This window comes from Falco peregrinus, chromosome 4 (assembly GCF_023634155.1).
Source record: "Falco peregrinus isolate bFalPer1 chromosome 4, bFalPer1.pri, whole genome shotgun sequence".
Classification (NCBI taxonomy): domain Eukaryota; kingdom Metazoa; phylum Chordata; class Aves; order Falconiformes; family Falconidae; genus Falco; species Falco peregrinus.
The window spans coordinates 80,046,548-80,070,475 of NC_073724.1; the positions used below are offsets into that span (position 1 = coordinate 80,046,548).

A 23,928-nucleotide genomic window follows, 5' to 3' on the forward strand; every position below is an offset into this window, starting at 1 on the left:
GCATTCAAGCTTGCTTCCTGATCGTCTTTCTTTAGTAGCACAGATGTACTGAATTTTTTTTCTCAAAACTCATGTTAAAACTGCATCTGTGAAGGAAAATCTCTGAGGCAAAGGATTTGTTAACATATTCTGAAAGCATTTCATACCAACTATTTTTAGAAACATTATTTTACTGTTAAGTCTAGATGTAAAAAGTGGAAGTCTGACATAGTCTCACTGGTGTATGACTTGAGTGTTTACTACATCAGAATCCATTTTCTATTAATATCCTCCAATATTCTATAGTAAAAAAAAAAAAAAAAAAAGTGTTGATCTAAACCTTGAAATACTACAAAAAGAAACTTTTTTCCTGTGGTATTGAATATCTCAATAAAGCAGAAATCTTCAGATATATATTATGTATTACCAGCAGTAATTTACTAGGCTACAGGGACTGAAGATACCAACACACAAGTTTCAGCACTTTCAAACTTCCTAGGCTTTTGCACTAAGCTTAACGGGCTACTTTATGCTTGGTTTTATCCATTAGTTGCTGCTGATGTTCTGTTATGAAGACTAGACCATAACATATGGCTAACAATGAACATTACTGTCTTTGTAAACTCTTTACTCCTCCTGCTAAATTTCCCTAAGCATTTGATTCTTATATTCCTTTAGTTCTCATCTTGAAGTATCTTATTCCATTCATGGAGGACTTTGTTGTCTTCTTGGAGAGCCTACTCCTGACTTTGTAGGGCTTTTTACTCATCTTGAAGGGCCCTGTTCTCCTCTTGGAGGACGAATTTCTCCTCACCAAGGGCACTTTTTACTCCACAAAGTGTTTTCTCCCTTTCCTTAATAGCTTTACTGTCCTCTTGAAGAACCTTAAGCTGCTTCTTGAAAGCCTTGTTTTCCTCTCATAAAGCTAAAATCTTGCTGAAGAGCTTTTTCCTCCATGGCAAATGCTGTTTCTTGTCCTTTGAGAGCCTTAATCTCTTGAGGGCTTTATTTTGTTGTAGGACCTTTTACTGTTTCTCAAGATGCTTTGTTTCCTCTGAAGAGTTCAAGTGCTTCTGGTGAAGGATTTTATTCTCTTCCCAAAGGACTTTGTTCTGTCTTTGGATAGTTTGATTCTCCTGATAACAGGCTTTGTTCTCCATACAAAAAGCTCTGTTCTTTTGCTGAAAGTTTTGATTGTCTTCTTGAAAGGCCCAATTCTCCTTATAGTTTGGCTAAATTGTGTCAGGTTTAATTTGGTTAAATTGTGAGAGGAGATGACATATGGAGCAGCAGAGGCATCTGATCTTTCTTAAAGAACCTTTATCCTTTGAGTCAGACATTTTGTCACTTAGTTGCACCACTCAAGGGCTGTGCTGTATGGTCCAGAGGGGTGATTCCACCTTTCGTATTCAGTAGTCACGGAACTGAGAACAGAGGTTAAGTGTCCATAAAAGCCTGCTCAAAATAACATAAAAATAACTAACTAACTATAGCACTAACTGTGAAAAAAAAAAAAAAGGTAAAATAATATCGATATATGACAGGTATTGCATGTTTTTACATGTGCTGAAGTATATACACCAAATTAAATTTCACAAAACTGAGTTAGTTATATAAAGAAAAAGGAATGGATAATTTCTTTTAGAGTCCTAAAACTTTAGTAATTTTTCTCATGGACATATAGCAAGGTGATACACATTCATGGAGGATCCAGATTGTTAATACATATCCTCAGCTGTAATTTGCATTTCTTTACTTTTTTACCTTTTTGCTTTCTTTTTCTTTTTTCTTTTTTTTTCCTTTTTTTTTTACTGTATGATTAAGTGTTTATTTTTCTAGAACTGTCACATTATATACACTTGAATTTGCTGTTAATGTTGTGCTGTTTCTGTTGTAATTCTTGTTCCATGCCAGGGATGGCCTTGAATTTAAGTTTACCTTCACTTTCAGATAAATAAAGACCAATAAAACATAAATATAAAGTGACAAAAAATATTTATAACCCTTTCAGAGGTAGAGCTGGTTGAACCTATATCTTCAGACTTGACTTTATAACTGAGATAAGGTGCAATTAAGCACTTTTTGTTATTATTTATTCCTTATTCTACCCTGCCAGGAGAATGCTAAATTGTTTAAACTGGAGTGAACACACAGGCTAAGTAGATTTTTAGAAGCTTAATTTCTATACATAGGACAATATCGTCATAGCAGGCATGTTTTGGATTTATGCCTGATGTTTGCTAGAAAGCACTAAACAATATATACATATATAATATAAAATATATACAGCTAAATACATATACATGTACCTGTACACGTATATAATAAAGAAGCTCCCAGATGTTAAGAGAAAATCTATTTTATCAGTGAGTTATGCAGCAGGAGAATTATGATAAATCAAGGAAATTATACAGTACTTATTGTTGTGTAATCTTTGAATCAATATGCCATCTGGCAGCTCATGGCAGAGCTGTCAGGTGAGGCTATCCTCAATGACATCATTGCAAAATGAGTAGCAGCAATGAGACAAAATGAACAGCACTAGTGAATATAGAAGTTGCAAGGGTAAGCATAAGTATTTGTAGGTTTAAGATTCTCTAGCAAGACAGTCTTCGTATTTTTCAATATTTCTTTCATGTTTCTTTATTCATTATGTTCGCTCAAAACATTATTGTCGAGCTCACTGAATGGTTCCTGCCAGTGCTGTTGATGGCTGCCATGAAATATTTTCTTACATAGACTCTGAAGGTAAGCTTTTATTCCTAGCTACCTCAGCACAAATTTGGGCTAACTGTATTTGGAGTTATTTCTAAATTACAGAAATTTCATAGATGAAACAGTATATGTTCTCTATATGATAAAAAATTAGACTAAGATTAGTACCCAAAATTACAAATGTTTGAATAAATTTAACAAATTTACATAGAAAGTGAGAAATAAGAAAAAAGCATGATGGTAGGTTGCCTGCAATCTTTGTTGCCCCACAGGCAACATTCTTGATTTCCAGCTCAAACAAAACCCATGCATCCTCTGACAATCATTTTGCTTTGAATAAAAGGATTAATTACTTCAGACACATGCACTTCTTAGATTACACCCGTAACTTGTCTACTCTACGAATTTTGGGGGACAGAGGAATACTGTATTCCAACTAGAAGTATAAACCTGTTTCCAATATTTATTGAGTGACACAACTGCTATTTTTTTTGCTTTTGCTTTGTTGTTTTTTTTAATCAAACACTATGTGCTCAGGATATGAAAAATAGTCCAGTGATCTTATAATCAGATTGGGTGGTTTTGTTTAAATCACTGCACACATCACATCATCTCTTTGTGCTGTCTCTCAGCTCTGTTCTGCATGTTAATTAGGTAGGGAATGGAAATATGGCATGTGAAATGCTCAGTAGTCCCAGGAGATTAATATACACAACTCCCACCAAAAATGTTGCAGATCAGCCCTCTGAATCCTTTTCTCCAGGATATTTGATTCTCCTGCCTGCACACACAAATTAAATAAGCACAGCAAATGAGTAATACTGAAACCTATATCAAACAAGATCAATATCATGGGTTCATGTATCTTTCCCAGTCCTTTTCCTCACTTTAGCTCCTCTGGGACAATTTAAACCTTATTTCTTCCATGCTTATCACCAATTTAAGTCTGAACATTATAGCTTAGCTAATTTTCTCTTCTGCTTTCTCAGAAATGTCAGTGTGATTAAGCAAAAATGGTTCAGGTAGGTCAGTACCTGTTGTAGGTGTTTTCATGTTAAAATGTGAAGTTAAAAGTAACATTGGTTATTTTTACATGTAGGACACTTCCTTTTATATTTTAGAAATATAAGCAGTAAGGAAAAGCTGTCAGTTTCAGCAAATGACAAAGAATAAGGCAATATTTCCCCCTCAAGATCTCCTGTGTCTTACACTCCTGATTTCTAAGGACCCTGCACAGGAAAAAGAAGGATAATCTGAGCTTGGAAAACAGAGTTTTACTAACCCAGTCCATAGCTGAAGTAAAACAATGCAGCTATAATTACACCAATACTGAGTTACTCCACTAGACTTTCTTAACATTATTTTCCCATTAATGGAACAAAATTACTAAAGTATTAGGTATACCAAGAGTTAGCAATATTTATCAGAAAAAATAAAAGGCAAGTTAGCTTGCAATATATTTTAAAGGTTTTTTTAAAAGGTTTTAAAATGTTTTTGAAGGGTTTTCCTCAGAGATTCTTGTGTGATACCTGTATGATCACACTGCTGTTTGCTAATCACAGGAGATATGAAATATAGCAGAATTCTAAGATAATTCAAATTAAAAAAATATTTAAACTGGGTTTTACAATCTTTCAGACACTACATTTTACTATTAAAAGTAATTCTTGTAGTGAGCACTAAGAGCGAAGGCAATGGGAATATATCACTGCAATGTAAGGTGCAGATGCTGGTTTTCAGGGGACAATGTATGTAAGACGTGATATAACAGTGAAAACAATAGTCTAAGCAAACTATGATTTCAGTTTACCAGTTCTTAGTTCTGGTTGTTCTGACCAGAAAGCAAAAATTATGTTTTTCAAAACAAAGTTTTAGTCTAGAAATTTACATTACAATGAAATGCAACAATGCAGACTTTTTTATGAGATCCACTCAGTGAATGTCTAACACAACAGCACACATGGCATCCACGAAAGATGCAGAAAAAAAGATTTGAGTTCCTACTGTAAGCCAGGCAATAACTCAAATACAAACCAGCTTCTCTTTCATCCTTTTTGGATGTCCCCACCACCCACATTTAGCTGTGCTGCTCAGTGGAAATAAGTAGCACAGCAGGAGCATTAACTTTTCTGGTGACACTAGCTAACAATTCAATCTCTGACCGCTACCTCAGAATAGCTAGGCCTACAAAAACGTAAAGTACATGCAAAGAAAAACAGCACAGTTCAAGAAAGTAAGTTTCTAAAATCAAAACCACACAGATTTGATATCTTGTATTACATATGTTAGTTGCTGTTGGATAAACCTAAAAACTCAGACTGGAACCTAAAAACCTAACTCGCATATTTGGCCCATCTGGCACTTCTATTCTGACAATTTTATGCTGATGTGGCTTCTTTTTTAGGTCATTCAAACTCATGATTTTCTCTCTCAAGCAGATATAAAATGTCTGTTGCTTCCAGGAGACTGAAAACCTGGACTAAGACAGATCTTTGCTCTACCTGCCGGCGATTAGCAGTGTACCGCAGAGAGCAAAAGTTGATGGTGTTGTACATCTGTGCATTCAGCATTCAGTGGCACTAAGCCACTAGTCTCTTTTCTGCATGACCAACTGACTAATTACTGTACTTGGCCTTTTTGAGTCCCTTCAATTAATGCAATGTGCAGTTGCACACAGTGATGGAGTCACCCATACAGAACAGAATCTGGGCCAGAATTAGTCTCTAAGTCCCAGAAGCACCTGTTACAAATACAAAGTGTCCAGATGGTCTGGTCTTTGTGGGAAAGTGTCAAGAATTGACTTATCTGTCTTTCTTACTTTTGGTTTAAGGTCATAAACATGATTCTTTTGAAGCAGAAAGCCAATCACATTTACGGGATGGGGAGAGAAAATAAAAAATAAAAAAGGAAAAAAGAGAAAGGAAACATAGGATAAATGCAAAACCCACTCCATTTGTAAATCTTAATGACCCAATAGAGCTCGTTGTTATCATGTTCTGGACAGGCAAATGGGTTTAGCCTGTGATTACAATGCAGCCTTCAACATAATTAGATAGATTTATTTAAACACAGCTGTAAACCATAAAAATGTGAAATATTAGTGATCGTAAATTCCACAGTTTGTAAATTCAAACTTAAATCTCCAGTCAGCTATTTTGCTTTGGTTTTGTTTAGAAACACTAGAAAATACTGCTCTTCTTTCACTGTCTTTTTTATGGATATCGGTTATTTGAGTTTATAACAGTCAAGATTGTTCCTGAATGCTGATTCACTTTTTAACAGTATGTTGCTTAATTCATGAGTGTTTTTCCTCCTTTGAAAATGACATTTGAGATCAGTGACTCCACTGGCAACAACCATGGTGTTTGCATCCCATGCCTTCTCAGTTGCGTGAGATGGAGGAAGAAATATGCAGGTTTTTTGTCAGATCCTGAAAGCAGTTAGGTTATATCAAACAATAACCAGGAACAATGGCAATCATGGCTTCCTAATATGTCTGTTTTAATAGAAAAAATAATGTTTCATGCATTGCTGAAAGCTCTTTTTTTCCTACTTTACCTCTCCATTTGCTTGCTTGCTTTCTTACTTCGTTCCTTGTGTCCTCTTTCTGCCTTTACATAGCCACTCAATATGAAGGAGAAATGAGTGAGAGGGGTAAGAGAGAAAGAAAGAGAGTTGAGAAAAGAGAGGAAGCTATTTCAGTAGAAGGAAAATGTGGGAGTGTAATAAAACGTATGTTCTGCCCATCAATCATTTGGCTTGTATGAAATATTTATTCTCCTGTGTAGGGTCTGTAAACTTTAAATGCCTGAAATGCCTACCATTATATCCCTGCATGTTCGCTTAACACAAAAAGAAACACATCACAAATAGCTTTCTGAGTTCCTAACTCAAATTTGAACAGCAATGATTGAATTAATGTTAGTCACATTGGAAACATGCCTATTTTTATTATTCGTAATTACTGAGATAATATTGGCTACTATAAAATGTGTAAGAGACATCCAGTATTTTTAAGTATAAAATACAGTAAAGTAACAGCTACTACCAATAATTATGGTTTGGCTTTATTTTGTAGTTGATGCGTTATTTCCTTGGATTTTGGAGACACTATAATGTATACTGAACAAATTTTCTGTATTTTCAACAGCTCAAGAGACATATGCTACTTGAAATAAATCCTCTAAGTGGATTGATTCACATGATGGTTTAAAATATGAATATTAATCAATACTTTACTGGATTTTGGAAAAATCACAGAACCAATATTTGAATTTAAAATGTGAAAAGAGCATGGAAGTAGCATGAGGAAAGGATATATTTCATATATCCCAAGGACAGATAATTCAATATTTGCCCTTAACTGTAAAAAGGGATATGAAAGCTAAGATCCTATTTTTGTTAAACACGTGGAAACACAAAGACAAGGCAATGTTGTTAACATGTCAGAAAGGTTGAGTCATGCTCCATTATTCTTTGACCTTGCTATATTTACTTAATAAACCTGTGAAATACTGCATACCCCAATTTCTAAGAAAGAACAGTGGCTCTATCTGTAAAGGGCTACAGCTATGGGCATTTAGCTAGGCATTTTCTTCTAATGACATTTCTGTGCTTTCGCCTGGTTGTATCAGAGCAGTCAGACTTGGGGCAGAGCTGGACTTCAGAGCCACATATGTAGGCAAGCGGACATTGTCAGGAAAAATCATTGGGTCAGATCCAACAACCTGACAGAACTGAAGCTGCTGTAGTTCCATACTACCAGGAGCAACGTGTAGAGAGTCTGAGCATGTATTCCCAGCAGGCACATGCATACAGAGCACACGTTCACCACACATATACATGTGTATATATATGGCTGACTGCACAGGTCAAGACAGACAGACACATTCAGCACTCATACAAATGCAGATACCACCGGCAGCCTCATCCTGCTCCCCTCCTTGGCTGAGCAGGATGGTCTGCTAGTGAGAGTGTACGTATCTATGCACACATGCACAAGGTGGTTCCCTCCAGCAGCTGGGCTCAAACAGTCAACTCAGTAGCTGCCCCTGGATCCCACCTCCCTGATTGCTGGCATTTGGACATATGAACTCCTGAGGCTATAGTCCCACTCACGTTGCTAGTACAGATGATCTCACTCTCATACACACCTGGCCAGGCCTGTTTCCTAGTAGTCAGTTTCCTGTAGTTTTGCTCTTGGAGATACACACACATACTCTTGTCTCCCAGGCCACTTCACCTACTTGCTGGCTAGTCCAGCGTGATGTTTGTTAGTGATCACACACTCACTTGAATGCCCATGCTCTCCAGAGGTGTTGTCACCACTAACACAGGGGCCTCGTGACCCAAGGTCCTACTCCAGAAGCTGGCAGTTAAGCCTACTCAGTCGAGCCTCTCCCATCACTGGTACTAAGGACACATAGGCTCTCCAACCTGTTCCCTTACTCCAGTTGCTGCACTAAGATCCCCATACACCCCTATTCTCCCCAAGTCCATCACCCATGAAAGAGTTAGAAATGAATTTTAGAAAGGAATTTAATCAATAAATAGGGCAGACTGTGCTGACCAGGTGCAGGGTGTAGGTAGACAAGTGCACTGACCAGCAAACTATTGACTGACTGGGGCCTTTTTACATGCCTTATGCATTTATTTTCCTACACTTCTTCCTCCCCAAATAATCTAAATATATTTTCTTCCCTTTGGTTCCTCTTCAAAATGCCCCATAATAACCCCTGTGCACTCCTGAAATGCTGTCTCCCTGCAGCCACATTGTGTCCCACAGCCTTAAATTGGGTTCCTGCTTGTGATGGTGCCCCTGCACTCTGTGGAGATGAGTCTTTGATGGGCTGATGGGTCCTGTGATGGGCCAGAGAGTAGCCAGGGCAGAGTATTATTCAACAGAGCACAGAAAGGCAATAGCGAATTGTCTTTCTTTGCTCTGTTGTGGGTGTGCAGACAAGCTTTTACCACATAACCTAACATGTACATCTGCTAGCACGGCCACACAGTCTGCTCAGTGGAGTTTGTTTCTAGAAGCCAGCTTTCTCCATTGCAAAACATGAACTGAGTGCAACTGTGAGTAATCACAGCTGTGAAAGATGTATTTTAAAGCCACCATTTGTATTGGACAGGTGTTATTTTGTTGGAAACTCATATTCATGTTATCACCCATACAATTGTTTTAAAGCAAGGAATATTACAGGAATTTAGCTGTACTTTAAAACAGCTAATTGGGGGGGGGGGGATCTATTTATCTTTCTAAGTAATAACAAATAATAAATTTATCTTCCTAGTTGCTAACTGCAAACTATATATATCATATGAACTATATGTCATTATATAGATATATATGAGTATCTATGTACTATTTCATATATATTCACTATAAAATATACTCACAATGTAATATATGTACAGATACGATTAGAAATGACAAATTAGGTGGTTTCGTGTCAAATATTTTTGTTTTCATCTCACACAGAGTGATATTCATCCCATCTAAATTCTGATGCCTAATAGCTACGCATTTGAATTAAAATAAGTCACTCTAGACTTTCTTCATAGTCACTTCAGAGAAATACATACCTCCAGAAACATCTCCTATTAACATAGGCACCTAAGAGAAATAAAATGAATCACTGCTATCATCTAGATGCACTTATTTTTGTTCATTAATCCAAGCTGACTAGCTAAGACAGATATCTATATTTCAGGTAAATAAAATAGTTTGAATCCAGCATCGTGTAAGACAGAGGTAGAAAATAGCTGTCAGAGAACATCTCCATATCCATCTCAAATGTGAAATTTTCTTTTATTACACCTTTTCTATAAGACAAAATGTAACAAAAACTTCCAAGAAATTAAATGTTGATAGCATTTTTCATTTGCTTTGAAAATGACTTTGTGAAATTCAGTCATGGGCACACAGGTCATTTAAGAGAAAAAGTCCTGATTTACTGGAACACACCAAATCAGTATCTGACAGAGAAAAGACAGTTTTACAGTCTCTTCCTAACTTGAGCCAACATATGTATGAGGGAAGAATTAACACCCTGAAGCATGTCATGCCTCCACTCCTACCTGTTCAATTAGTGACAGGCTGAAACTGTAGCTCTCATCATCATTCTTAGTAATAGCAGAAGATCCTTTGCTCAAAGACCCATCTGAAATCAAAATACTAATTTAATGATAATTCCTTAAAAAAACATGTAACTTTTATAGGAATCATTAATAGTTTACTATACTCAGAGCAGACAGTACCTCTTAATTTGCTTCTGCCTTTCCAAATAAACAACATGACAAAAGCTGAAGTGAGATAAATACAGTTCATTTATATTAGTTACATAGAACCTTTTCACAGTAAAATGGATACTTACAAGATGTAATTCATCTCAACATAAATTTGGCATCAAAAATAGACTGTGTCAATTGTTCCTCATTAATTGTTCACCTTTAAATGCAGAAGCCTGGACTGACTTGCTCAGTTGTAGGTATATGCTTGGAATCTTACCATGACGGTGCTGATTATTCTTCTTTACTTGGTATAAACATCAGTATCAGACTTTCTGTTTACTGAAATCAATGTTTCACCAAACTTTACTTCAGCTGGCACTCAGTCATGGGACCAAGACAACACACACTTGTTGTATACAGCAGACCAAATCTGTATGCTGTGTATACTGACAGCATAGAAATCTAACTAAACATTATTTGTAAAGTTTGTGGGTGAAGGTTTTCTACAAAAAATATTTGAAAGAAGTTTCAAATTTAATGAACCATAAGGGAAACTGCTGGCAGAGAATTCAAGGTCACTTCTAAAAGCTTTAATGAGGGATGAAACTTAGTGGATTTGTAAAGGTGATTCCATGTTTTGAGCTCTTCTGTTTTCTACTAGATTGATATTATAAAAACAAACTGATATACCTAAACCCAGGGTAATTACATTCAAATCCAATCTGTATTACTTACTGCACTGCTTTTATGTCCGTACTCCAGTTTTCCAGTGTTTTTTATTGCTCACACCTAAAAGAAAACACAAAGGAGCATTATTAAGCTTTAGAAAAGCCTATGAAATCTACGGGCATGGAGCAATATGTATAATTAATTTGCCTGCAACTGTTGCCTTAATTCAGGTATATATTTTTCTCATATAAAACTGTTTAAAGCTTAGCTCTGAAACAGGCTCTTTTAATTCATCAATACTTCAATTAAAATAATGGAGAAAAGTAGTATTGAATTCCTCCATCAAGTAGGCTGTTTTATATTAAAACTGGTAACAATTTATGACCTGATAGTATCTTGCAAAATCTTTTAGTACCACTGATTTTCTATGACTTGCATATTTTGAAAGGACTTTCAGGCATTGAAATCATTGAAGTGGATTTCCCCTATTCCTGTTTCCTTCCTTAATAAAGAAAACCCAACAAAAACAAGCACCCCTTCTTTGTTTTATGGAAACACCTCTTCTTTTTTCATGGCTCGGGGCGGGGGTGGGTGGGGTAGGGGGTGGGGGTGGGTGTGCAGGGAATCTAATACTTATTCACCCTTTATTATAAAGGAATTACCTTTTACAGAATTTTTCTTCTGTACTGATATTTTATTTTTTCCCCTCAGGTCTGCAGTTGTAAACTTAGAGAAATCAGAGTGGTACATCTATAATCATTTAATAGATAACCTCTCACCTTTGCTTTCCTGAGTCCTTTATATTTTTCTCTGCAGTTTCTTTTTACTGCTGCTAAAGAGAGGACAACCCTCAGCAAGTGTTGCATTCTAGAGCACCTCTTTAGTTGTCCTAATGTGTTAAGGGCTGCAGGCATCTAAGTCATATACTCCTACCTAAACAACACACCTTCAACATAATAACAAACATCTGAGAAATACTTTAGGTCCTTTCTGAAAAGATTTTTAAGTGGCTAATAATGACACTGATACATTCTTAAATCTGTGGCTTGTACTGGAAATTTTAGAAACATACAGATACTGTATACAAAAGAACTTCTGAACTGTGAGGATATTACAGCAACTTGGTTTCCAGAAGAATTGTATAGATTGTTTTTCAAGTGTTCAGAACAATTACCTGTTTATGTATTCAGAGGCCTGACATCAGGTATTTGTGTTTGCCTGGGCGTGTGGTTTGTCTCTAGGAGGAAGCAAAATACAATAGGTGAAAAGGAAAAGACTGTGAAAATTATGTTTCTGTTCCCATTCCTGTGTCAGGCTCAAGACATACAGCAGACAGTTCCTCTATCTCTGGGATGCTCAAGTACATTCAGTGGGATATTTCTGAGGCTATTGCCAGACTCCCTGTGTGTCTCAGAGGAGAGAAAAATGAAACAGATAACATGAAAAGTTGAAAAACATGAACTAACCATGTTTTCCTTATGATTTACTAAATGGGGACTCTCTGGTAATTTTGAGATTGGTTCTGTCTTAGGTTAGAGTAAATAAAGCAAATCCAGAAGGACATTAATATCATTAACTCATATAGGATAGCTAGAAAAAATCTTGGCAAAGTTCTCTGATTTTCTTTGTGTTCTTTTTGTTATTCTAAACTTTCCAGTCAAATCAAATTTCAGAGACACTACTTTAACTCTCCTGGGAAAACTAGTGTTTTAAAAAGAAGTTATCAATTGATGACATTAGTAGCTGGGGGAGAACAGACTGCATCTGGTTGTCAAGATCAAATGATAACATTATCTAGATGACATGAAATGCTTAGATCAAAAATAGATCTATTGACAGTTGAAAATATTATACATTTTGTTGATATGTTATTACTTATTTCTGGAAGAATATTCATCATCATAGTGACACAATATATAACTAATAATTTATTTTGGCATCAGATTTTTCCTTATTATATAAACTTGCTCTATATAGTTCTGAACATGGAAGAGAGTTTATTTAGTAATAGATTCATTAATTTCTCTACTAAGGAGCGTACATGGAAATGTGTGTAGAGTCTTGCTGAAATCTTGAACAGTGTGCAATTTGTTGACAAATATTTAACTTAGAAAATGGAGGAACAGCAATTGCAATGGAACTACTGCTTTTATACAAGGCCTGTTACTTTTTTCCTGTGCCAGTGGCTCAGCTCTGTGTGACCTTAGCTTCAGTGATATCACCCCTTAGTTACAGTATGGTCTGGTAAGTCATGCCATCATTAGTACACTGAGCCTGTTGTAAAGGTTGCCTGACAGGCTTTAGAGCTGGAGTCCAAACCATTTCTAAAGACATGTCTTCTTCCTATGAGGTCCTTGCAGACAGCGAACACCCTGTCTGTGCATAACTTAGTACCATACTGCAGCATGCTTATCTTCTGGCACTGTTTGTGCACACAAAGTACATAGACCCATCCCAGCATAGTCACTACCTGCATGGATGGGCAATCCAATCTCGAGGGAGGGCCTGGGGAGTAACTGAATTAACAGCTGTTACCTATGTGATTCTCACTAAAAGTGAAGTAAGGTGTGCAATTCTAGTGCCTGAACTTGGTGACATTTTTGATATTGTACATTAACACATGAGGCTGATAACTGGCACTCACAGATGATCCAGGTCTCTTGCAGGTCCTGTGTCATACCTACCAGCCCCATTGGTGTGTTGAGTACATTTTGGTAATTTTGGTGGTGCTATATGACTACGTGACATCACCCAACTTATTTCCTTGATTCACCAAGCAAAATAATCTTGGTTGCAGACCTGTAATCAGAATAAAGAAGTTTAAAAATCTATAGGAAGAAGAGCATTCAAGCTGTGACAGGTAATACTCTGAATTTTCGCAAGATCCTTTTGGTTTGGAGAAGCCTGCCAAAGTTTAAATATGTTAACAAATGTTATATCAGCCCTGTAAGTCAGAAAAGCAGATTGGAAATCTCTGCAATGGCTTAACATATCAAACTTAGCCTGACTGCTGCCAGCATGGTTGCATTTATTTATTTATTTACTAAAAACACTGTACTGCTCCTCACTTTTGTTTCTGCTGTTATCAGAAGCAGAAACAGCAAATGCCTTTATCTTCCTCCATTCCCCTTTAGTCTTCCCCAAAGGCCAGAAGCTGTCTTTTATCAACCATTTCGTTTACAATATGTTCTCTCCCCTTTGGCTTCTTTTTTTTTTTTTCTTTTATATATTATTATATTTTATTTCATTTTAAAATTGTTTGACCTGTTGGATCTTCCGGTGGCCGCCCTTGTCAACTATCATTCATTTTAACAGCTAAAATTTATCTTGTAATGCTGTCCTTTTTGTGTCAGTTATTTCCTCCTTGAACCTATAAAAATGTGTGATGTAAGCACAGGATTTTTCCTATTATCACCCTGAAAAAAGGACTGCTGTTTAAAGTTGGTATTGCAATAGAAAAGGCACATATGTACAAAGTATTAGTGGATCTCAGAACTCTGAATCTATACAGTTGTAAACGAAGCAACATAGAATAATGTGAATCTGCTTTCCTCTTCAAGCTGATATTATACTTACCTCCAGCAGCATAGCAATTTGTAGCTTTTTAAGAATGAGAATGTATTAAACAACAAAGCAAGTACAGTAAAAAGAAATGCTTTTTTTTTCTTTTTTTTTCTGTTTAATGCTTTTAAAATTCTGCTATAGCACTAAAAATAGAAGGGTCAATTTGTCTCTGGGCAATGTTCTTAAAGGAAACAGATATACAGGAAACCCCATAAAATGTGATAGGTCGTCAGGATCTGGCTTGACTTCATTTGCAGTCTCTATTGGTATGGATTCTGGGCTGCTAGAGCACTAACAGGCAAACACAGCTCATCTGGCTGCATTTATGAGTGAAATACACACAGACATCTGGATAACTTATGAACATCTGAGTACTTGATGCAAGCCTAAATGTTTAACAGACTTTTTATGAAGAGTTTAGGATTAGTTTTTTCATAATAACAATGAGTGTGCTACATATATTGTAAAATGCAATTATTGCACAAGTTAAGCAGGATAATTAAGAAGGGATTTTATTGTATTTTGGTATTGAATTAGGAAATATATAAATGTTGCAGAATGTCTCATGTTATAAATAAACTTTCAAGGTATAAAAGATGTGATTTCTGACAGTATTATAGAAAAATAATTAATATTTTGCAAAATCTTTCCTTCTCGCTCACAACTGCTGTATAGTAGCACAAAGGTATAATGTTGTGTAGCTCTGTGAATGTAGTGAATTCATTGCTTATAAATAGCATCTACACAATAAAATTCATCTGCTCAAGTGATAGATATTTACACAATTGAAATTCTTTTTTTTTTTTTCATTTTACAGAGAACAGGAACTGCAAATTACATAAACAGCATATTTTTCATAGGTTTTCAAAAAATCTTTATATTCCTCCAAACCACATAAAATAGTTTTGAATGGCAGTGTATTGAAACAGTGGTAGCAGAGTCACTAACTGATGAGATATCATTTGTATCCAACTCTGATCTTTAAAGCTGACTTGAAATCTTTTTACAGAAATGTGAATGCTTGGTAATATAACCCTCCTGTAATGCAAGAAATGTAAAGATCTATTATTTACAAATTACATATTGCATTTATTGTTATTTCTGAGTGAATGAATAAGACATGACCTTTACCCAGGAATTTTGACATATATTCTTTTTTCTTCTGTTCTTATTTTAATACCTTAACATACTGTTTTGGAGGACTGAGAAAAAATAATTACTAAAATTTTCTAAAATTAAAGTTCTTATTTTGTTTTCATAACTTGTAGCCCAGATATTTATCTACTTTTGTGCAAAATTGATTTAAAAAGTGAGTGTATCACAATGGTAGACTTTAATATAGCTATCCAGTCTCTGAAATGCTAGTCTGTAATGTTTTAAGGTGTCTAGATGGATTTTCATCATTTGACATTGCCGTAGACATCTCCTTATCTCTGGATATCAGAACAGCTTGTACATGAACAATCAATGCAACATTTATTCACCATGTAAGGTAAATACCAGCAAATAATAGACTTAAGTCAAGAAATGTTTGTATGTGAAATGCAAAATACAAAGATCACATAAGATTTGATGTATTATACCATTTATTTTCTAGCTACCAACTTCTGTTGGGAAACAGTACATCTGACTTCTTGCATAATAGGTCTATAATTATGTACAAAACATCAGTAAGCTAGAAGAGAATGATGCGATCTTAGCCAACATGAAAAATATATCCAGGACATATGTAGATCTGAAATCTGTATTTGTCTGGGACTTATACACAAGAAAGTCACCAAAAAAAAAGCAAATACAGTACCTGATGTATGAAAGACGAAGACCTACAAGAGTGGAAGCTGACAGCCATGTATACCTCAGAATACCTCAGACATATCCTATATGGCACTAAATACCTACAAATAGGCACAGAAATTCTGTTCTTGTTAATACATGTTAGAGGTTCTCTCATGGTACTAAATGGAATCACCTTCAAGAGACCAAGTGGAGATGGGGTCAAGCGCACACCTAGGTGGGCTATGGAAGAAAAACGCAACTATATCAAGTTTAGAGCAAAATATTTAGACTATGGTCTAAATAAACATAAGCAGAAGCTTCCTACATAACTAGAGAACTTTTGAGTTACGGAAGAGGTTGTTACCAAATAGTGGTGACTACTCAGAAATTACTGGATTTCAAACCTTGAACTAGATGCTTCACCTGCATACATGCCTTTCCTTAGTCAGTTACAGGTCTTCAGATCACCTAAACATCGATGTCCAGTACCATTCAAGGTGCTCTAGAGCTAACTAAACACATTGGCATGGAAGTGGTGGAGAGAACACAGGGCCCTGGAGAGACATTTCCTTTACTGGTGCAACTGCTAAGGGTCATGGGACATCTACAGGGGAACCTCAAACAACACTAGGCACTGGTGTGGGGGCAGTTGCATTGAGATCCTACTGGGTGAAAAACTAGCTAGGTTCCTCAGCAGACATTAGCAATAGCGTCACCTTGGGATTCAGCTGAAGGAGGACAGATGTCTAGTGGTATCTGAAAAGACAGCAGTATCCTACATGACCCCCAGAAGCTTTTCCACCTGATCGTGTGGCCAACAATAATCTAAATAAAACGTTGCACTTATACCGAAGATAAATTGAAACATCAGTATGTATATTTGAAATCTGTGGTTTTAATAAAAATGGAATCAATCACATGGCAATAGAAGTCTTAATGTGTATTTATTAAATCTCATATAATGCCTTGCCAATATTTAATCAGTATCACAGAGTTACAATATTTAAAATGGTGTGAATTGCAATGTAGCATTGGGAGTGTGATTTGAGGTGGTCCAGTCACCCCACAATTTAATAACCTCATCACTTAATAACTTAATTCAACATACATTGTAAGTAGATTTAAACCACCAAAATACCAGAATTACTGTGTTTATTCAGAGCATGTATCTGTGACTTGAAAAAGGTGTAAGGAAATGGGAAACTGGATTTTGAAGGTTAAATTATTCAACAGAATAACTCCATTGATGCCAGCAGAATTATTATGAGTGTGCATTTGCTTTCCTGTCATAAATGCTATGAGGAAAAGAAAGAAAGTTTTACAGAGCTTTTAAATTAGCTCCATCTCATCTCGCCCATCTATTCTGTCCCAAATTAATTCACCCTGTCTTCCTTTTTCTGTAAATAGCAGAAATGAAAAACAACCCAAACTAGCATGTGCTTCCTGAAACACATTTGTCAGTGGCAATTTTGAATAGATCATTTCCTACCTAAAGAGGTAGTTGATTAATTTCTTCATGCTTAAACAAGAACTCAAGAGGCAGAAGCAAAATACATCTTTGTTTTTTAGATTGTACAACCTGGAACAGACACATGCCCAATCTAACTGAGAAGCCTGAATAGACATGCAGTCTCACCTGTACCATACAACATTGGCATGTGTACCGTAAGAGCCATAGGGGAGAGATAGTGAAGAACTCTCAGTCATTGTTTTTCCCTGCATTGCCTTAATGCAGATTAAGTGAGCTACGTCTGCAAATATCCAAGGTATCTCTGTTAAAATTAAATTAAAAGATTGAAGTAGTGTAATTTGAAGTGCTCACTGGTATTGGTAAAAGGCGAGCTTGGTCAACAGACATTTTCTGTTTAAGACCAACTCTGAAGAGCTAAGTCTTATCTACCAGCTCTGCAAATGCTCACACATTATGATTAGGCATTGGATATGGCCAAATAGGAAGTTGGGTACAGGTTAGTGCATTCCCCTTGCCAAGCTGTTTTGTTTTGTTGTCTCAGTATCAGGCACAAAAAGACTTTTGTTGAAACTGCTTTCCCCAGCTCGCTCAGTGCTTTTGGACTAAAACTACTTATTGTCAAGAAGAGTCCACACTGCTTCAATGATGATACTAATATTTTTTCCAAGTGATCTGATATGAAATGTTTCCTTTCTCTTACTTCTATAGCTTTGTATATATGTTCCAACAGAAGAAAAGTATATATTCTGACAAAAAATACAGATCCCCACTCCTCCTCACCACCCCCATATTCATCTATGGACCAGTTGTGAAAGTCTATCTAAATATACTGATTCTGGAAGACTCTGAGAATACTACTGATGAAAATAAACACACATAAAAGTTATTTAATAAATTCTTCCCCAGTAGTATTTTTTTTCCTTAACTAGGAAGAAAATTGTTGTCATATTAGAATTGAATAAAATCATAAATCCAGATACACAGAAACAAGTAAAACCTGAAGGAACAATAATTTTTCCAGAGAAAAATAATGCCATAAAAAGTGAACTATTAGATAAAAATAAATCTGTGAAGCATAATGCAAGACCAAATTGTATATGCAATTATTTTGTATGTGCAGTAGAATTAGTTTTAAATGTTCATTGGCAATTGTCTGTTCAATTAGGCTTGTAGTACTGCATACCCAAATACCCTGTGTTTAATCCTCACTTGGACTAATAGTTGAAATTGCTCCTGAGATAGTATTTCCATGTGTTTGCATTTATGTGATTGCACACTAGTGTCTCTTAAAATCCATGCTTTAAATGGACTATAGCATAGCCACAAGATAGTACTCAGTCAAGAGGACAAAGCAGTCAGTTTGCCTTCTGTTAATGAAGAGTAAAGGTAATTCATAACAAAATATGAAGAAATGTATGAAACTACAGAAACTGAGATACCATAATAAATAGCACAGTCTGGCACAGTCACTAAGGGTTGGGGTTTTGTTTTTGGTTTGTTTTTTTTTTTTTTTTTTTTTTTCATTTCCATTAGAAAAATTGAGAATGTTAGAAAACTACTGTTGTAGAATTTTGATTGAAAAGTCAATAGATTTATCCTGGAATAAATGAAGTCAAGATGTCTCGCAGGTAATTCATTCAAATATTTTATATTCATATGCTCCACTAATTTTGAGACCTGATTAGAACATGTCCTGTACCTTTTTCATGGCAAAAAAAGCAGTGGTAAGGAATCATAGAAAAAGTGTTAGTGAATGTGTTACATGGAGGGAAGTACAGAAAAAACCAAGATCTTACAGCATGCATTACATTCTTTTTAGCAGAATTCACACATAAAAAAACCCAACTATTGATGAAAAATGCAGATTTGCAGTTTTTAAAAGAGATCTCAATAACAGAAATGTCTCCTAAAAAAGTTATTTGGAAGAAAATATATAATTTGTTTTCTTACATTTAAGACATTTCATCTTCTGAAACAAAATGCATTTTAAAGTTACTTGAGGTTTCGTTTTGGTTTAAGGACTTTCAGTTGAAGAAAAATAAAAGAAGAATTCAAGTTAACGTAATTTTTGTACTGTGAAAATGTCACTTCTATTTAACTTTGTGGCAAAGGAAGAAATCAAGGTGAACACACAAGCAACACAGACATTAGTTGACCCTGTTTATTTTCTGTAAGTTCATGATTAAATTCACTAGAAGTTTAGCTGCTAAACGTTCATATATTTGACCTATATTAACTATTGAGAAAGAACCAGTTACTGAGGAAAAGGAGGAAGGAACCACTTCTGAAGGGTGGCTAAATTTGTGCATGCTTTGCTAGACATCAGCTGATTACAGCAGCACAGTACCTGCCTTTCCCCACATAGATACCACACCTGAGAACTAAATTACTGTGTTTATGATTTGGAGCTGAAATGCACTTAAAATGTCTAGTGTTCAAATTTTAGAATTTAGTTGAGTTGGCTTCTGATTAATATATACTTATATATACTTCTTACCTGATGGTACTAAAAATGTAAAATGTAAAAGTAGAAGCAAACTCCCCATCTTGTGGAGGCAGCCCCTATGAAAAAGAGTTCTTGTTTAGTTATAGTTTATACTGGTTCTTTGATTTTCTGCATTTTGAAGACTTAAATTTAATGACTACCATTAACCATAAATGGCACAGTAGTTAATCCTATATTCAAGCTGTAAATGTAGCAACTGTGGGTACTGAATGAGTAATATTCTACTCCTTAGGCTCTCAGGCTGTATAGAATTTTTGTTAGAAGCCCTATGTGTGCATCTGTATTTTATCAGTTAAATAAATACTTATACAACATTTTATCATTGATATAAACACACATAGGCAAACACACAGAGACACTGACGCACACACATATATTGCAACTATAAATATTTCAGTAGTTAACTTCCTACTAGATCATATAGAACTCAGTAATTTGAAGTGTTACATTAAATTTTACAAATACTGTTTTGACAGGCCCAATTTTTTAATTTATAAGTTGAAGGATAATCAAGACTAATTTGGATGGTAATTATTCAGTATAATGACTGGAATAGATAATAACTTCCCAAAAAGTTGTATTTTTAGTAATATCCACTTACACACTTTGTACTATGCTATCCAGTAGAAGGTGATACCAAAAATGCCATCAAACACCACGGAGTTTTGATAAAAGTAATAAACAGAGACACTGTGGGTAAAAGGACACTGATCTGGTGTCTATTGTCTCTTCTGCTTTATGTCTACTTTTCTGGTTGGAAAGAGATATAAAAAAACCCTTTAAGATATTGAATGAGAAAAAACCCACCTGTCTATCTCTGAAAATGAAGAAAATTGTAGGTGTTTGGGTACTGTGTGTGCTGTGAAGATGGGGAATTCGTTTCTCCTCCAGATGAGTTTCAGCTGTAATTTCAGCAGAAGTTTATTAGGGTTCCTTCCTTTCATTATTTCTTGCAAGTTTTTCTTATAGGGTACAATTATAATAATAAATTGTTTCAGATATCAAAATGTAAATATATTTAACTGCATATCAGCCTACTTACAGCAGGTGGTTCTCAAAACAAACCAATTATGATTATTTTTAGATTTGGTAGAAGTTAATTTCCATGAAACATCCATTGCAATACTCTTGTGCTGGAAAAGAGACTTCCCCCCCCCCAGATCCCTTTCAAAAGGTAAATAAAATATTGAGAGTATTTTTTTGTATCATAAGGGAAATCTAGCCACATGCATTCTATTTTACTCAATTTAAGATGTGTCCTGATGGAAATTCTTATCTTTCTGCAGAAGAATATGTCATTTTTGTCTGAATTTCTGAAGTCATAATGAGATTGGTGTTCAATGAGAAAACATTTTATAAAATCTCTCACTTATAGTAATGTTTGTACTCTCCTTAGTAGTGTCTCTGTTGAATAAGTCATATTTCTAAGCTGATTTTAATGGTTGCTAAAGTTTATAAAATTAAACTACCAATGGATAGCAGTGTTCAGTCTTCTCATGCTCAGTTCAGGAAGTGGTGTGGCCAGGCAAGAATGATACAACAGAAGAAATAGACACCATATCCCTTTGCAATGCCTGGTGATGGCAACATTTAATTCCTGAGCTAATTGCAATAGACACCATATCCCTTTGCAATGCCTGGTGATGGCAACATTTAATTCCTGAGCTAATTGCAATAGACACCATATCCCTTTGCAATGCCTGGTGATGGCAACATTTAATTCCTGAGCTAATTGCAATAGGAACATATTAAGCATTATTAATACATTTAAGCCAACTACATTGTTATTTTAGGGGGTTTATTTTACCATTTTCCTTTGTACAAATTTAAGAAAAGAGGTGACATCATTATCATCTGAGCCCTTTGCTAAAAGTGTCAATTATGCCACAGTTCTAGATGTATTTCCTTCACAGCAGGGCCTGCAACGTTAGGTGATACCCAAACAAGTTAGAATAAATTCTTCATTTTAAAGATTTCTCTTCCTGGGCACTTTCAGTCATCTGGGTTGTTGGTTACAGAACAGATTTAATGTATAAATATGCAAGGAAATACCTTCATAGAATGAGGGTCCCTAGTTTTACTGAACAGTATGTTTAGCTCTGGTGTTGTACTATAAATACCAACTAGAGGCCTGTGGAGCTTTGACTTTCTAATTTATTAAGAATTTTTTCTGTGTAGCAAAACTAAATGAAAATACATAAAAGAAAGGAAAATACTGTAGTATTACCTTTCTTTTAATATCTCAAAACCAGTTGTCACTGACTTATGTATTGGCATTTTCATCCCTTTAAACCTGATGGCCTAATTCCATCTCAGAAGAGATTAATTTTTCTTTCTTCTAGTTCATAGATTTCATGGCCTCAACGAAGCCGAAACAACTGGCTGCTCTTCCACATATTAAAAACTAATTGCAGATTTTAACTCTGAAATGTAACATTGTAGCAGAAGTAGGTTTAGATACGTACCCTGTAGAGAGGTCATTCTTGTTCTTTGAACCTCAAAGTTTACTCCTACACTGGCTTTGCTTATGCTGTTTTGGCACGCAAAAGAAACAACATAAATGTTTGGCAGTAGTCATTGCAATATAGTCTGGAAGAAGGCAGTTAATACTTGCTTGTAAATTGAATAGTGTCACCATCATAACATATTTATTAAGGAATTTGGAAAGAAAATCTATATAATTAATACTGATTATTTTCACAAAGTTCACAGAATGGTAGCAGCATAACTTGCAATGAATAGCAAAAGCCTATCTCCATGGGAACATGAGTTATAACACACTACCTGAAATTAATAATGCAACATTTCAGGTAAAGTATTCCTGTAACTTACAGCTGTTGAATTCACAGGCAAGACACGCACAGTTTGAGCTGTCTTAAGACAGTCTCCTCTAAAGCTGGGCTAAGTGAACACTTAGTGTCACCTAGATAGTAGCCACTGTTAAAGCCTCCAATTTCTATTTCCTATGTGTGTATATTAGAGAAACAAACAGAAGTTTGTTTTATATAGATTGGTACATATTGGCCATATTACCCTTCAAATACAAAAGATGGGGTTCATTTGACAGGACAGCTACTGCTCCAAGAGGACATGTATCTCCTTTAGTTGAGATACTGTGTCTACCAGTTTCATGCCAATGCCCAAGACACTCCAGGAACACTTAGACAGGACCGTGTGCAATGCCCGCCTACCTGAATCATGCCCGTAAGACTGCAGGGGATAGCCTTTGCTGTCTTTGAACTTCTGATTCCACATGATCCACAATATTTTCCTGGAAAACTCTGCATTGCTTGTAAACTGGCTCCATAAGAGAGAGGATAGCTTAGGCTTGAGAATGATATGGTGGGTACCTGTAACAGGTACACAATGAAGCACATTTTTCACAGCCTGCTTGAAGTTTTCTCACAAATTTAGGGCAGTGCTGTGACCGCTGGACCAGCTGCATCTGACAAATGGAGTAAAAGAGTGGTTGTGTCACTTTGGTGTAATCAGTAATCATGCTACTCGATAAGACTGCCCATCCTGAAAACAAAATCTACCCAGATTAGCACAGCAGTATGATTTATGCTTCATCACGACAATCCGGATTCAAACACAGGTCTGACATGTAACCTTGTGTTTTGAAAGAAATAAATTTAAAGAGCTGTTGACAGTTGCCTAATGGTGACAGAATCACACTCTTCTGTTGTGATTTTATTTGTTTGAATTTGGGAACTGTTAGCAGTGTACTTTTGGGGGAAGGCTATTATATTCAAATGGTTTATTTGATGGTTTGCATGATTATTTTTTTTTGTTTATTTGTTTGTCTGTCTGTTTGGGTTTTTTAATCAATCATACAATATTTTTCTTCTCCCTGTTTCATACACTCTCCTGTCTATTTTGTTCTTTTTCTGCTCACGGTGACATATACTGTATCATCTGCTAGTATGAAAATTGGAACAAATAGCCTCTGATGGCAGAACCATTGCACAAGTGAAAGTTTTTTGTAATCTTTTAGACTATTCTTCACATT

The 23,928-nt window shown here is 35.6% G+C and overlaps 1 pseudogene; it reads right to left on the minus strand.

The window, feature by feature from the left end:
- Nucleotides 1–653: 653 nt before the first annotated feature.
- The window catches only part of LOC114010265 (uncharacterized), a 96,287-nt pseudogene continuing 73,012 nt past the window's right edge, over nucleotides 654–23,928 (minus strand).